The sequence below is a fragment of the Aotus nancymaae genome, unplaced genomic scaffold (genome assembly GCF_030222135.1).
Source record: "Aotus nancymaae isolate 86718 unplaced genomic scaffold, 86718_ANA_hifiasm-v0.15.2.pri h1tg000004l, whole genome shotgun sequence".
NCBI classification, from domain to species: Eukaryota; Metazoa; Chordata; class Mammalia; order Primates; family Aotidae; genus Aotus; species Aotus nancymaae.
Window position 1 is genome coordinate 31461622 of NW_026988415.1, and position 18585 is coordinate 31480206.

The 18585-nt window shown below is 32.4% G+C and overlaps 1 pseudogene; it reads left to right on the forward strand.

Moving 5' to 3' along the window:
* Window positions 1–4074: 4074 nt before the first annotated feature.
* LOC105733817 (ADP-ribosylation factor-like protein 5A) lies at window positions 4075–7475 on the forward strand (annotated as a pseudogene).
* Window positions 7476–18585: the final 11110 nt, after the last annotated feature.

Here is an 18585-nt window from a genome sequence, read left to right on the forward strand (position 1 = left end):
ACAAAAGTGAAATGTTACACAGTTAATATGTGGTGAGCCATAATTAGAACATCTACCTTTTAATTCCTAGTTCATTGCTCTCAAACCTCTGACCATATCTGATTGAACAAGCACACTGTCTTAATATAATAATGGATGCTCTGGCACTGGAACTAGATGAAAAAAAAAAATGTGATATAGTAAAAACTTGTCTCTGGAACCTGCATTTCCTCTGCTTTGACTCTCTTTTTATTTCCTCATGAATTGACTGTCACCTAATCCTATAATGATATTATGTGGATAATAGTTCATGGAATGCTTTGAACATAAGGGAAAATGGCAGCATCCTGGTACTTACTGAAATTAGGAGGCATGATAGCGTGAATAGGTTATCTCTGACTTGATACTGTGCCTCTGATCTTTATATCTGTGAGTGTGGTACTTATATTTCACTCACCTAGAGGCTGGATATTCCCCTACAGCTGCAAACTAGGCTGAACCATAAGGCAAGAGCTAAATAGCTTCTGCTGAAGATCCTGACAATATACTAAGCTAGGCTTGTCATTATAACATATAAGTAGTTGCTTCCGTGCTCCAAGAGGTGAGAAAGTGCTAACTTGCTATAAACTCAAAGAGTTTGGCAGCATTTTTATTCTCCAATGCCTGGCAGATATAACAACAGAGCTTTAGTAGTCTGTTAGAACTGTCTTTAATTTGCTTTGGATGAACTCTGATGCCAAGCTTCCACATAAATATCCGTATATATTCTTACACATTTAGTGAAATTACAATTATCCTCAAGTTGTGCCTTTTGGAAACTTACAGCTTTCTATCTTAAACTTGAAAAAACAACAAACTACTTCCAGACAATTGCTTCTTTTATAGGTAATAAAGGATAATTACACATACTGGAGTGCGGGAACTTGAAAACACATGTGATATTAGCATTGAAGTATGATTGTGACACACACTATCCATTCCAATTTAAGCAATGTTTTTTGGCATGCGTTGGGGATTTTTCATTCCTATTTAGGACAAAAAGAAATGTATCTCTTAGTTCCTTTTTCTGAGACATGGCCAACATTTGAGCTTTTTGGATGCCCATTCGTAGAAATATTTATTTTGAAAGATTATTCTTATTTTTTTTTTTAGGGAAAATATATAGCCTAAGTAAGAAGACCACAAGAAGTGGTTACCTCATATGAACAGCATTTTCCTTGGGAACATTTGTCCAAAGGAAGCAATGAGAATTGTAGAACAGCGTGGCTGCCTAAAATGACAAGTAATAGTTGGGGTTCACAACAGGCTAACAAGAAGTAAGAGAATTTGTTGTTAGTAGATCCTCCTTACAAGAAATACTAAAGGGAGTCCTTCAAGCTGAAATGAAAATTCACTAGACAATAACTCAAGTCTATAGGAAGCAAAAAAGAATCTCAAAAAGGTAACAACATAGGAAATATAAAAGACAGTATAAATGTATTTTTATGAATGATTTTATCTTCTCTGATTTTAAGAACACTTCCACAAAGCAATAACAAAAATCTTTGCTGGTATGCATACAATGTATAAAGATGCTAAACATCACTAGTCATTAAGAAAATGCCAAATGTAACCACAATGAGATATCCCGTCCCACCCACTAGGATGGCTATAATTAAAAAAACACAGTTAATAATAATTATTGGCAAAGATATAGAGAAAATGGAAGGCTCATACATTGATGATGGGAATATTAAAAGATAAAGCCACTTGAAAAACAGTTTAGAAGTTCCTCAAAAAGTTAAACATAGATTTACACATAAACCAGCAATTCCACTCTTAGGTATATACACAAGAGCATTTTAAATACATGTCCACATAAAAATTCGTATATGAATATTTATAGTGACATTATTCATAGTAGCCAAAAAGTAGAAACAACTCAAATGCATATAAAATAATGAATGGATAAATAAAATGATATCAATATAATAAAATAATATTCGCACCAGGTGCGGTGGCTCACACCTGTAATCCCAGGACTTTGGGAGGCTGAGGCAGGAGGATTGGTTGAGGCCAGGAGTTTGAAACCAGTCTGGGCATTATAGTGAGAACCCATATCTACTAAAAACAAACAAACAAACAAAAAAACTTAGATGGGTATGATAGCGTGTGCCTATAATTCCAACTCCTTGAGAGGCTAAGTAAGGAGAATGCCTTGAGCCCAGGAGTTCAAGGTTGCAGTGAGCTATGATCATGTCACTGCACTCAAGTCTTGGTGACTAAGTGAGACCTTGCTTTTTAAAAAAATAAATAAAAATAGAAAATAACAATGAAATATATTCAATCATAAAAAAGAATGAAATACTGATAAATGTTAGAATGTGAATGAATCTTAAAAACATTATGTAAGTGAAATAAGCTAGACATAAAAGCCACATATTGTGTGGTTCCATTTTTATGAAATGTCCATAGTAGGCCATTCCATAGGAATGAAAAATAGATCAGTAGTTACTAGGGACTGGGGTGAGTGGAGAATGGGAGTTACTGCTAATGAGTACAGAGTTTCTTTATGGGGTGATGAAAATATTCAGAAATTTGTACTGGTTATGGCTGCACACATTGTGGAGATACTAAAAACTACTAAATTGTATACTGTAAAGGGCTAATTTTGTGAAAAGTGAATTATATCACAATAAAAAATCTATGAATAAGGGAACAAATGTATAATGCAAGTTAATGAAAATATAACATAATATTTACAGCAACAACAACATCGAAAAGGTCTATGGAGAAAATGTTTCTTCCTCTTTAAGAATCCACTGCCAGTGGTGGCACTCAGTAACCTAGTTATAAAATGGCGATAAAAAGTCTGAACATAAAAAGATCGTTGGGAAGAAGTTGTATTGCGTTTTACTCTGTTGTTTAATCTTTTCAGTATGCCAGAAGGAAATCCAGAGGCAGCCATAAGAATCTGGACCAATAAACAATATATTGATGGTGGAATTTTTATAGGTTTTAGTAATTTTTTTTTTCCTTTTGTGAGCAAAGAGAGAGCTTTCAGAGTTTATTTATTGATATTAGAGGACAATTAATACTTAAAAACTTGGAAAGTCATCCACAAATCAGTTATCAATCTGTACATATAAGGCATTTTCACTTTGATGTATGTTTGCATTTGTTACCCAATATAACAGTTTAAAAGAAAAAAGGTGTATTAAGTCACATCCCTCCCATACTTACAACCCTCACATGACTATAACTACACTAAGAATGAATCCAAAGAATGAACCCTGGCCTTCAAGGCACCACTTTAACCCACTTATTTAATCTCATCTAGCACCCTTTCTCATACTATTAAGGCATGATCAACATATTCCTTTCATTTTCAAGTTCCTTCCCTTCTTGTGTTTTTGCCCATGTGGTCTCTTTGTCCTAATGGCTCCTTACTCAGTCAACATATGTGCAGCTCCCTTTCAGGTCATAAGTCAAATTTTTACCTCCTTAAATGATTCATTTCTGATTTCATTCTCTACTGTATATGTATGGCAGGCATGCACTGTATGAAACTGCTCAACATCATTACTCCGTAGGGATGTACAAATCAAAATAACATTTTTTAAATAGTGTTTTCTATAGCTTTTTGTTGAGTTGTTGTTGTATTGGGTGGTCGTGGTCGTGGGCAGCTGAACAGAAGAAGGCAATTTTCATTCTTTAGATGCAAATGGATCTGTCAAGGTAGATCCAAACTTTGAAAATATTATCTGAATCCTCAGAGTATTGGAGCTATCATCCACAACGCTGTCATGTTCAGTATCTTGATCTCTGAGGTGAGGAAAAGTGGTCAAAATAAAAAGAATTAAGAATTGTGGTCGCCACCGCTGCCGCCCGAGAGGAGCTGGGGGAGGACGGTGGCCCGCGAGGCTCGTCGCAGACAACGCGGCGGCGATATCCGCGAGCCAGGCGAGTGCCGCGGCGGCAGCGGCGGGGCCTCGCGCGCGGCAGGGCGGCCTGGGCTTCGGCCTCCCTGCGGTTCCCTGGAAGCGGGCCCGCGGCCAGCGCGGGAGCAGCAGCAGAGGCGGAGGCTCCAGCGCGTCTCTCTCTTCCCCCTCAGCCTGAGCCAGGGGAGGCCAGGCGGCCCAGGTGTCTAGAAGGGGGTCCGCTGCCCGAGAATGGGAATTCTCTTCACCAGAATATGGAGACTGTTCAATCACCAGGAGCACAAAGTTATCATTGTTGGGCTGGATAATGCAGGAAAAACTACCATCCTTTACCAATTTTCTATGAATGAAGTTGTACACACATCTCCTACGATAGGAAGTAACGTAGAAGAAATAGTGATTAATAATACACGTTTCCTAATGTGGGATATTGGTGGCCAAGAATCTCTTCGTTCTTCCTGGAACACCTATTATACTAACACAGAGTTTGTAATAGTTGTTGTGGACAGTACAGACAGAGGATTTCTGTAACTAGAGAAGAACTCTATAAAATGTTAGCTCATGAGGACCTAAGAAAAGCTGGATTGCTGATTTTTGCTAATAAACAAGATGTTAAAGAATGCATGACTGTAGCAGAAATCTCCCAGTTTTTGAAGCTAACTTCTATTAAAGATCACCAGTGGCATATCCAGGCATGCTGTGCTCTAACTGGCGAGGGATTGTGCCAAGGACTTGAATGGATGATGTCACGACTTAAGATTAGATGATTTCTCCTGACCTCTTCTCATAGACTTTTTATAAATGAAGTGCTGGACTTTACCTGAAAGCTGCAAAAATTAATGGTTTAGATATATTTATAATAAACTGATTCAAACTTTTTCTATAAGAAGAAAAATTAAGACCACTTATTTGAAAACAAATATGAAGTCTCACCTTTCAATTTGCTTTCTCGTTAGTTTTTTCCAAAGTATGTTTTAAAGCTGTGATTGACAATTTTCTCATAACGAATCCTCTCAGGACATTGTGTAGCCTGTGGTAAGTACAAAGAGAGAGGAAGACATTTTGAATTATAAGAGCTTTATTATCAGTATAACCCTCCCTAGTTGAATGTTGTTTTCTTCTTGTTCCATTAAGTCAAAATACAAATCACAGATACTCAGTTTCCAATATTTTAAAATGTAACGTTACTTATAAAAGTATTTTGCTTGAGGTTGTGTGTGTATTGTGTATATACCTCAAGTTCAAGTTAATGGCTTTGATTTATGTTCTAAAGAAACACAAATAACACAAATATTAATAATATCCTTATAACCATAATGAGATAAATATTGGCATTGGTGTTAAGTGCCATTTTATACTTTCTCCCTATGTTCTCTGTATTGTGCTAATCAACCTCCCAAATCAATGAGCTGCTTGTTAAAAAAAAAAAGGAAAAGGAAAAAGCATGACATTGTGTATTAATTTTTTTGTTGATTAAAATCACACACGTGGAAACATGTAATTCAGCAGAGTGGGATAGCTATCAGATTCTTGGCTTAGTATTACTAATGGGCAGGATTGTACCATGAGCAACTATCAGATTATTCCTTTCAGTGGTTCTTATGGCATCTAAATTACTGAATAAATTATTCATTAATCAGTGAATCATAAATTATTATTAAAATGATCAAATGAATTCTCAGCATTAATTGAAAATTGTTGTGTGAAACATATCTACCAAGGAAAGTAATACTCTATAAATACTGTTAAACAATTTAGCTATATTATTTTTAAATCTTATATTGTATGTCAAGTGGTTAAAATGAATTTCAGAGTAAAAGTTAGGTGTGTTTCTGAACAACATTGATAATTTCTTATTTTGGTACTTGAAATATAGTGAGATTTTTTATTTCTAAATTTTGTTGTATCTTCTATTACATAAATGCATTGTTTGACAGTTATAAAATGCAAGTGTTTTTTTAATGATCTTAAGAATTTGGCTTAAAAATTCATTAATACAATGTATTATTTGTACTATGAAGTAACTTGACCCAAAACACCCTTTATGTTAGCTTAGGGTATCTTTTTTCAGTGTCTGAAAGTCAAAGGTATTCTTGTCACAACTATAAACAAACTTGCCCTAAATGTGTTAAAACATATTCTTGGATACTCTATTTGTATATCTTTCATGCCTTGAAAATCTGAACGTTAATCCAAACCCACGTGTTTAAGCATATTTAAGAAAAAAACTACTTTTAATATCACCCTTTTAAACTTTATGACGATTTTGGTGAGTAATAATAGTATATACTTTAAGCGTTGACAAAACGTAGAAAGTTTCTTTCTATAAAATGGGAAATACTCTGTATCTAAATCCAGGTCAGGCATGGGAGATCAGTATTTAACATTGGATGTTTTGTGTTTTATATATATAATGTTCAAAATGCAAGCATAATTTAATCTTTGTCCACCCGGTTGTACAAAAGTAAATCTTAAATTACCAAGCTTTTCTCATGTTCACATACTTTCTCAAATCTCTATAAAGAATTACTTATCTATTAAAAATCCCCTTAACCCAAATCTGTATTATAGTTTCACCAGATAAATATTCTGTGATGTACCCCAGAAAATCCACATATTTTGCCCTTTTTATATTTTTAATTTGAATAATCATGTGCTTAGTCCCTTGGATTGCTGCCACATCACTTTAACACGATATCAGCACATTCCCTTGTCATCAAGGTATTGGCTCAAATTTATTCATAATTGGCTGTTTAAAGCATGTACTACCTTGCTACAGTTGGTTTAGTGTAGTGGATTATTGACATGACGTCATGAGAAGATGTGGAATTTTATACTACATTTATAAAACTTGATTTTGTTCTCTACCCTTCAAGGTGCACATTAAAAATAAGGTGGGATCTGTGTACTTGTAAATAAAACCAAAATTTTAGTTGGGAAAAATAAATTTATATATGAAAATGTAAAAAAAAAAAAAATTGTAGTCAGTCTCTTAAAGGGAAGCAAAATGGATAAATACATCCTGAAACACAATGTGGAAGAAATAAAAATCCTAAAATAAAATCATTTGCTCTTTATTTTAATATTACATTTGCTTTTTGAAAAGATATTTCTGACAAAGAATTCTACCATGAGATACAGCATTTTTAAAAATAAACTTTTAAGAAGAGCTTTACATTTACCGAAAGTTTGCAATGATATAGAAAGTGTCTGTATGTTCCACATCAAGTTTCTCCTATAATTAACATCTTGCATTAGGATGGTACATTTATCACAGTTAATGAACAAATATTGGTACATTATTACTAACTAAAGTCCATATGTTCTTTAGATTTTTTTAGTTTTTACCTAATTTTCCTTTTCTGTTCTAGGATTCATCCATGATACCACATTACATTTAGTCGTCATGTCTTCTTATGCTCCACTTTCTGAAACTTTCTTTGTTTTTAATGACCTTGACAGTTTTGAGGAGTACTGATTAGGCATTTTGTAGAATGTCCTTTAATTGATATTTTTCTCATGTTTTTCTTGTGATCTGCAGGAGGATGACCACAGATGCAAAGTGACATTCTCATCACATCATAACAAAGGTACATGATGCCCACGTAGCTTATTACTTATGTTAGCATAATCAACTGGCTGAGATGGTTTTCTTCACTGCATATTTACTATTTTTCCTCTGTCCATACCCAGTGTAGCCCACGCTTCAGAATTAAGTGTTATGCTACAATACCTTGAGGGCAGAATCTATATAAATATTTGAAATTTATATTTTATGAGATTTTTTTCTTTTCCCCTATTATTTTAAATGTGGTTATTGATTTATATTAGTATGGACTTATTTATTTTATATTTTTGGTTATAATTTGATATGGCTTTATTTTGTTACTGAAATTGTGCCATCTTTAGCCACTGGGAACCCTTTCAGTTGGCTCCAGAAATCTGTCTTTTTTTTATCAGCATTTTCTTAATTTGTGGTACTACAATATGCTCCAAGTTTCCTTTGTATATTACCTACCCTATTTCTAGAATCAGCCATTTCTCCAAGGAACCTTGGTTCCTTTTTTTAAACATGATATTAGAAATCAAGTTCTGGTTGTAGGGTATGATCATTGAAGCTAAGGTGTTGTTTCTAGACCGTCTCAACTGACAGAGCAAAGAAATATATGTGTATAGTTAACTTGTGTACACACACCCCCATGGAGACATATATATAGCTAAACATGAGTTCAAATTAATGTTTCCAACTCAAATCCATTACACACATGGTTAATTCTAACTTCTACTCATTTCTTGTCTGTAACAAGAAACTTAGCTCCCACCATTTGCCACCATTTACTTAATTGTTCAGTTTCAGGGTACACAAATAGTGGTTTCAGAATTGTTAACCTTTATCCCCATAGGAAACTATTTTATCCACTAGTGTACAGTGCTTATGTACAGATCCTTTTGTCTTTAGTCTTACAGTCTCCACTCCTTTTCAAAATTTCTTATGTCAATATCCTCCCTTTCCTACCTCACCCCTTCAGTGAAGTTTTTGCCTACATTTTAAATGCAGTTAGATTATTTTGTTATAGTCTATATTTTATTCTGGGCTCCTCTGACCTCCTACAGGATTTATTTTAAATTTAGATGCATTAAGCTTAACTCTTTCTGCTATAAACTTCCATGAATTTTGACAAATGCATGATATCATGAACCCACAGATACAGGTTATTTGAACTTGATAGTAGTAACACATATGAGACAAGGACATACTTTATGAAGAGATTTTTCTAAACTGATGTTTTTGCTAAACACATTTATTAGAATGGCTTTGCAACATTTTTGATAAAATTTATTTTCCTGTTGTTGTTTCAATTATTTTTATTATTTTTTCACAAGGTATTTTTCACCTGAGAAAATAGTAAACTAGTTTATTTTTAGTCCTTTTGTAAATTAGTGATTTATAAAACTGTAAACACTTTATCTTTACATCTCCTAAATGCTTATTCTTTTTTTGATTTTCATACCACTATGTAGTGTATTTCTATGCGGTACATAACAATCTAGTCTGCAACATCATACACTATCGGGCTAGGTTTTTTCTTCATTTTTTTTTGCACCAACAGAAATACATAGTAATAAATTCATAAAGGAACCTTGAGATAGCATAATGTTTGCAGCTGTTTAATGGATTATAAGTCAGTATTATATATATATATATAAAACAGGTAAGTTCTGAGTGTTTTCCTTTTCCTTGTTGCCTTCTGCTTTCCTGCATTAGTGACACTCTGCCTGATTCCAGCATGCACAGCAGAGTATCTTTGACTAAGTTGAGTCAGAGATAAGCCTGAAAGTCGATTCATACTCAGCCACACATATTAATGACAAATACACTAAACAGTGGTTTTTAATGTGTGGTCCCAGGAACCTTGTAAGAAATTCAAAGTATTGTGACTCATAATCAACCCTTACCTACTGAATCAGAAACTCTGGAGGTAGGACCCATCAATCTGTGTTTTAACAATTCTTCCAGGTTATGCTCAATTTTCATAAGCACTGCATTAGTAGATATTATTACAGAGCAACCTTTTTCATATCATTCACTACTACATTATCTTTATTTTACTATAAAACTCCATACATATATGGAGTTATATATATATATTATATTATATATATTATATATTATATTATATATTATTATATATCATACTATATTATATTGTAATATAATTATAATATAATATATATGATATAATATAATATAATATATAATATAATATATATACATGTATATATAATATATATAACATATATTACATATATTACATATATTATATATTACATATACAATTACATATACATTATATTATACAATACATATACATATTATATTATACAATACATTATATTATACAATACATATACAATATATTATACAATATATTACATATACATTATATATATTATAATATAATATAAGATATATAATATATATAATATATATAGTAAATATATAACTTCATATATATATGGACTTTTATAGTAAAATAAAGATAATGTAGTAGTGAATGATATGAAAAAGGTTGCTCTGTAATATATATATGATATATATTATATAATATATGATATATAATAATATATAATATAAATATTATAATATAAATATAATATATTATATATTATATATTATGATATATGTATTATAACAGATATAATATATAATTATATATTTATATATTATAATCTAATAATATATAATTAAAAATAATTATTATATTACATATATATTATTATATTATAATATATATAATAGAAACAAGTAGCAAGAAACAAGTGCATAGAAACAAGCAGCGAGAGCCGGGCTATAGAAAGAGAAATGTGAAAAGGTGAAACAGACACAAGCAAAAAGACATGAAGCAAAAAAGACCATGAAGACCCAAGAAAATAGAGACAAACACATAAGATTAGTTGTTTTCAAATGGCTCTTCAGTTCATGTTTTCAGTACCTCATGGGACCTGACTATAGTTTTACCCTTGGGGTCTGAAGAAAAAGAGTGCATCATCAAAATAAAAATTCCCCTCCTGTTTATGCTAGTGTACGTGAGTTTTCATTGCATGCCAATCAAAGCTTTCCTAGCATCAAAATTAATCTTTTCGTACCCGAATCTCTATTCTACCCCTATTCCCACACTGCTTTGGTTTCTAAATATTTGGAGTATGCTATAATAACAGCTGGAAAATGCTTTTGAATAAATGAGACTACTACATTACAATAAAAATTAGGAAGTAATTTCTTGTTACTGTGACATTATAAAGCTAGTAAAGAAGAAATGTATTTTCTTCCCTAAATATTGAAAAGTTTATAAATTATATCCTTTTATATGTCTTGAAATGCTTTCAGATAATATAAGGATATTTTGCAACTGAAGTGATACTGCAATGGAACACTCAAAATCCAGAATTAAAGCATTTGCTTCTGATAAAATGTTTTCTCTAAAATTTAAAACGAAATCCTTGGTTGTTTAATGAGAAATACTTCTTATTAGAGTTATGTGTCAAAGTTTTATGAGATGAATATAATATTATAGAAATAGATTAATGTTGACATAGTTTCATTTAGGCAATTGAATTGTGAAATTAAAGATGAGCAACATTTTCAGGTTATTCAGTTTTACAAACTACCCTCCCCCGACCCCATGTCATAGCTTTCTGCCATTTCCACCATAAATACAGCCATGCATCATTTTATTGTGCTTTGTTTCCCAGATATTGCATTTCTTGAAATGATGTTTTGTGCCAAGCCTATATCCAGCAAGACTATTGACACAATTTTTCCAATAGTATGTGCTCATTTTGTATCTCTGTGTCACGTTCTGGTGATTCCTGCAGCATTTAAAACTTTTTCATTATTATTATATGTGTTATGTTGATCTGTGAATCAATGATCTTTGATTTTTCAATTGTAATTGTTTCAGAGCACTATGAACCACACCCATAGGGATGATAAAGTCAATTGATAAATGTTGTGTTCTCACTGCTCTACTGACCAGCTGTTTCATCATCTCTTTCCCTCTTCTCAGGTCTTCCTATTCCCTGAGACACAAAACTATTGAAATTAGGATAATTAATAACACCGCAATGGCCTCTGAGTGTTCAAGGGAAAGATGATTTGCGTATATCTCATTTTAATTCAAAAGGTAGTAATTATTAAGCTTAGTGAGGGAGCCATGTCAAAGGTTGAACTAGACCAAAAGTTTAGACTTTTATACAAAGCAGTTGGTCCAGTTGTAGATGAAAGGAAAAAGTTATTGGAAACAATTAAAGGTGATAAACCAGTGAACAAATGAATTATAAGGAAGCAAAACAAATATATGGTTGATATGGAGAAAGTTTTAGTGGCTTAGGTAGAAGATCAAAACAGCCATAACATTCCCTTAAACCAAAATCTAATCCTGAGCAAGGCCCTAACTCTCTTAAAATCTGCAAAGGTCGGGAGAAGTAAGGAAGCTGCAGAAGAAAACTCTGGAGCTGGTAAAGGTTGGCTCATGAGGTTTAGAAAAAAAGTTGTTTGTGTAACATAATGGTGCAAGGTGATGCAGCAAATGCTGATGTGGAAGGTGCAACAAGTTGTCCAGAAGATCTAGCTAAGATAATTGATGAAAATAGCTACACTAAATAACAGATTTTCAATGTAGATGAAATAGCCTTCTATTGGAAGAAGATGCCATCTAGGAATTTCATACCTAGAGAGAAGTCAATGCCTGGAATCAAACTTCAAAGGACATGCTAACTCTCTTATTACAGGCAAATACACCTGTGGACTTTAAGTTGAAACAAGTTATTCATTTACCATTAGAAAAATCCTAGGGCACTTAAGAATTATTCTCAATGTACTCTACCTGTGCTTTGTAAATGGAAGAACAGAGACTGGATGACAGCATATCTGTTTATTTCATGGTTTGATAAATATTTTGTCTATTGTTGAGACCTACTGCTCAGGAAAAAAGACTCCTTTCAAAATATTACTGCTTATTGACAATACACCTGGTCTCTGAAGAGTTACAATAGAGATGTATAAGGAGATTAATCTTGTTTTCATGCCTGCAAAACCCAATATTCAATCTGTAGCCCATAGATCAAGGAGTAATTTTGACTTTCATATATTATTATTTAAGAAACACATTTCATAAGGCTATAGCTACCATAGGTGGTAATTTGTCTGATGCATCTGAGTAAAGTAAATTGAAAAGCATCTGAAAACGATTCACCATTCTAGATGTCATTAAGAACATTGTGATTAATGGGAAGAGGTCAAGATATCAACATTAACCAAATTTTGGAAGAAGTTGATTCCAACTTTCATGGATTACATTGAGAGGGGTTAAAGATTTCAGTGAAGGAATTAACTCTAAATGTGGTGGAAATAGCAAGAGAATTAGAAGTAGAGCCTGAAGAAGTGACTGGATTACTGCAATCTCATGCTGAAACTTGAAGAGATGAGGAGCTGCTTTTTGTGGATGAACAAAGTAATTTCTTGAGATGGAAGCTAGTCTTGGTGAAGATACTCTGAGCATTGTTCAAATGACAACAAAGGCTTTAGAATATTACACACATACGATTGACAAGCCAGTGGCAGAATATGAGAAGAATGACTCTAATTTCTAAGGAAGTCCTACTGTGGGTAAATAGTTATCAAACAGCATTGCATGCTATAGAGAAATATTTTATAATAGGAAGAGTCCATTTATGTGACAAAATTCATTGCTGTATTTTTTCAAATTTAAATATTTTTAATTTTGTGGTGCATAGTATGTATATATATTAGTGGTGCAGATGAGATACTTTGATATTGACATGCAATGTGTAATAATCACATAATAGTAAATGGGGTATTCATTCCTTCAAATATTTATCATTTGTGTTATAACTAATCCAATTACACTATGTTAGCTATTTTAAAATATAAAATTAAATTATTATTGACTACAGTCACTCTGTTGTGTTGTAAAATATTAGGTTTATTCATTCTTTCTATTTTTGTACCCATTAACTAGGCCAACTTCCCCTCCAATAACCCCTCCTCAACTGTCCATAGAATATAGCAACCCTGTTTCTGCTATTACTATGATTTTAATGGTTTTAATTTTAAGCTCCCACAATACGTGAGAACATGCAATGTTTGTCTTTCTGTGCCTGGCTTATTTCACTTGTCATAATGACCTCTAGTTTCATTCGTGTTGTAAATGACAGGATGTCATTCTTTTTTGTGGCTGTATGGTACTCTATTGTGTATATGTACCCCATTTTTTATCCATTTTTCCGTTGATGGACACTTATTTTGCTTCCAAATTGTGACTATTGTGAACAGTGCTGCAACGAACATGGGGCACATATATCTCTTTGTCATACTCATTTCCTTTCTGGTAGGTATATCCACTGCTGTGGAATTGCTAGATCATATGGTAGCTCTGTTTTTAGTTTTGTGAGGAACCTCCAAACTGTTCTCCATGGTGGTTGTACTAATTTACATTCTTACCAACAGGATATGAGGGTTCTCTTTTCTCCACATCCTCACAAGCACATCTTATTGTCTGGCTTTTGGATATAAGCCATTTTGCTGGGGTGGGGGGTGAGATGATATCTCATTGTATTTTAATTTGCATTTCTCTGATGATCAATGATGCCAAGGACCATTTGTATGTCTTTTTTTGAGAAATATCTATTTAGATATTTTCCCCTTTTTTTCAATCAATTTGTTAGACATTTTCCTATAGAGTTGTTTAAGCACCCCATGTATTCTTGTTATAATTCCATTGACAGATAGGTACTTTGCAAATATTTTCCTTCATTCTGTGTGTTGTTGCTACATTTTGTTGATTGTTTCCTTTGCTGTGCAGAAACTGTTTAACTTGATGTGATCCCATTTGTCATGATTGCTTTGGTTGCCTGAGCTTGTGGTATATTAATCAAGAAATTCTTGCCCACTCCAGTGTCCTGGAGAGTTTTTTCAACATTTTATTGTAGTGGTTTTGTAGTTTGAGGTCTTAGATTTAAGTCTTTAATCCATTTTCATTTTATTTTTGTATATATCAAGACAGAAGGGTCTTGTTACATTCTTCTGCACATTGATATCCAGGTTTCCTAGCACTATTTATTGAAGAAACCGTCCTTTCCTCAATGTACTATCTTGGCGCCTTTCTCAAAAATGAGTTTACTGTAAATGTAAGGATTTGTGTCTGTGTTCTGTATTCCATGTCACTGGTCTATGTATTTGTTTTCATGCCAGTACCATGTTTTGGTTACTATAACTCTCCAGAATAATTTGAAGTCAGTTAATGTGATTCCTCCAGTTTTGTTCTTTTTGCTCAGAATACCATTGGCTGTTTGGGTTATTTTATGATTCCATATAAATTTCAGATTTTTTTTCTATTTCTCTGAAGAATGTAATTAGCATTTTGATAGAAATTGCATTGAATCTGTAAATCGTTTTGAGTAGTATAAACATTTTAACAATATTGATTCTTCCAATCTATGAACATAGAAAATCTTTCCATTTTTTAATCTTCTTCTACTTCTTGCATCAGTGTTTTATATTTTTTATTGTAGAAATCTTTTACATCTTTGATTAATTCCTAGGTATTTAAATTTATGTGTAGCTATTGTAAATGAGATTACTTTTTAATTTTCTTCTCAGATTGTTCATTGTAGGCACATAGAAATGCTACTGATTTTTGTATGTTGATTTTGTATCTCGCAACTTTACTGAATTTGTTTCTGTTTTAATAGTTTTGAAGGAGTCTTTAGATTTTCTCAAATATAAGACCATATCATCTACAAACAAGGACTTTTTAAAATTTTCCAGTTTGAATTCTCTTTATTTCTTTCACTTGTCTGATTGCTGTACCTAGGACTTCCAGTACTACGTTGAATAACAGTGGTGAAAGTGGACAGCTTTGTCATGTTCCAGATTTTAGAGGAAAAGCTGTCATATTTTTATCATTCGGTATGATACTGACTGTGGGTCTGTCATACACACTTTTTATTATGTTAAAGTATGTTCCTTCTATACTAATTTTTTGATGGTTTTTATAATGAAGAGATGATGCATTTTATCAAAGGCTTTTTTTTAGCATCAATTGAAATGATCATATAGATTTAGGTCTTCATTCTGTTGAAATGATCTGTCACATTGGTTGATTTACATATGTTGAACCATTCTGGCATCCAAGGGGTAAATCCCACTTGGTTATGATGAACAATCATTTGAATGTATTGTTGAATTCAGTTTGCTAGTATGTTGTTGAAGATTTTTACATCAATATTCATCAGGGTTGTTGGCCCGTAGTTTTCTTTTTTTGATGTGTCTTTGTCTGATTTTTGTATCAGGATAATACTGGTCTCATAGAACGAACATGGAAGTATTCTCTCCTCATCTATATTTTGGAATAGTATAAGTAGAATTAGAATTAGTTTCTTAAATAACTGCAGAATACAGTGAAACCATCAGATTCTGGGTTTTGCTTTGCTGGGATAATTTTCATTACAGCTTCGATCTTGTTACTTGTTCTTGATCTTAGGTTTTAGATTTTTTCCAGGTTCAATCTTGGTAGGCTGTATGTGTCTAGGAATTTATCAATTTCCTCTAGATTTTCTAATATATTGACGTATAGTTTATCTTAGTAGCCAATAATAATCCTGTGAATTTCTGTGGTAGCAGTTGCAATGTCTCCTTTTCATCTCTGTTTTTGTTAGTGTCTTTTCACTTTTTTCTTAGTCTTGCTAAAGTTTTGCCAATTTTGTTTATCTTTCAAAAGCCCAATTTTTTGGTTCATTCATTTCTTGTATTTTCTTCATTTCAAATGTATTTATGTCTGTTCTGATCTTTATTATTGCTCTTCTTCTACTAATGTTGGTCTTAGTTTGCTCTTGCTCTTCTAGGATTTTAAGATGCATCTTCAGGTTATTTGTATAAAATTTTTCTCCTTTTCTATGTTAACTCTTATAACTATATATTTTCTTCTTAATACTTATTTCATTGTGTCCCATTTATTTTGGTATATTGTGTTTCCATTATCATTTGCTTCAAGAAATTTTACAATTTCCTGCCTAATTTCTTCTTTGACCTAGTGGTCATTCAGAAGCATATTGTTCAATTTCCATATGTTTTTGTAGTTTCCAAAATTCTACTTTTTATTTATTTCTATTTATATTCCACTGTGGTCAGAGAAGATGCTTGATATTAATTCTATTGTTTGAATGTTTTAAGGCTTGTTTTGTGATCTAACATATGATCTATCTTTGAGAATGATCCTTGTGCTGAGAAAAAAATATATATTACATAGTCATTAGATGAAATCTTCTATAAATGTCTATTAGATCCATCTGTTCTGTAGTGCAGATTAATTACAGTGTCTCTTAATTGATTTTCTGTCTAGGAGATATGTCCAATGGTGAAAGTGAGATACTGAAGTCTTCAACTATTATTGTATTGGAGTCTAATCATATTTACCTTATATATCTAGGTGCTCCAGTCTAAGTTGTATATATGTTTAAAATTGCTATATGCTTTTTATACATTATTTACTGAGCTAAACTGTCTTTTCTTACAGTTTTTGTCTTGAACACTATAGTTTGGCGCAAAAGAAATTGCTGTTTTTACCGTTACTCTCAATGGGAAAACAGCAAATACTTTTACACCAACCTCATATTTTGTCTGATATTAGATTATCTACATCTGCTCTTCTCTGATTTCCATTGGTTTTAAATATATTTTTCTATTCCTGTATTTTGAGTCTATTTGTATCTTTATAGGTGATTTCTGTCTCTTGTAGCAACAGATCATGGATCTTTTTAAAAACTCCTTTACTCTATGTCTTTTTTTTTGAATAGTTTAGCTCATTTACATTCAATGTTATGATTGACAAGTAAGAAATTACTCTTGTTTTTTTTTTCTTTCTGGCTGTTTGTGGTCTTCACTTTCTTCTTTTCTACCTTGCTGTCTTCCTATTAGTGGAGGTCATTTTCTCAGGTGGTATGATTTAAGTTCTTGCTTTTCATTTTACATGTATCCATGGTACATTTTTTTATTTGAGTTTACCATGAGGTTTGCAGATACTATATTACTCCATTAATTTAAATTGGAAACAACACTGATCATATAAATGAACAAACAAACATGTAAAAAGAAAACTGAAAAAACTCTACTCTTTAACTTAGTCCCCCACTTTTTACTTCTTGCTTTTTCTGTTTACACATTATTGGAATATCTATGCCTTGAAAAGTTTGTAGTTATTCTTGAATGCTTCATTATTTAGTCTTCCTACCTAAGAGTGGTGTATGCTCCAATATTATAGTTTTATAATATTCTGTGTTTTTCTATTACCAGTGAGTTTTATACATTTCAATGATTCTTCAGTGCTCATTTACATCCCTTTCTTTAAGATTGAAGAACACCATTTAGAATTTGCAATATGTCATGTCTGGTTTTAAGGGAATCCCTTAGCATCTGTTTGTCTGGGGAGGTCTTTGTTTTTCCTTCATGCTTGACAGATATTTTTACCAGATGTAGTAGTCTAGAATACAAAGGTTTTTTTGTTTGTTTTTCCTTCAGCACTTTAAATATGTCATGCCATTTTTTTCCAGACTATAAAGCTTCCACTGAAAAGTCTGCTGTGAGACATATTGGAGCTTTATTGTATGTTATTTCTTTCCTTCTGCTGTTTTAGAATCCTTTCTTTGTACTTGCCCTTCTGGACTTTGACTATTAAATGCTTTCACGTAGTCTTCTTGGGGTTATATCTCTTTGATGTTCTACAAACTTCTTGTACTGAATATTGACATCTTTCTCTAGATGTGAAAACTCCTCTCTTATTATCCCTTGTGAATAATCTTTTTTACCCCTATTTCTTTCTCTATCTCTTTGTCAAGGCCAGTCACTCTCAGATTTGGCCTTTTCAGGCTATATTGTAGATACTGTAGGTGACTTTCCTTGATTTTTGTTCTTGTTTCTTTTGTCTTCTCTGGCTGTGTATTTTCAAATAGCCTATATTCAAGCTTGCTAATTCTTTCTTCTGCTTAATCAAGTTTGCTATTAAAAGACTCTGATAAATTCTGCAGTATGCTAGTTGTATTTTTCAGAATTTCTGCTTGATTCTTTATAATTATTTCAATTTCTTTTTAAAATTTATCTAATAGAGTT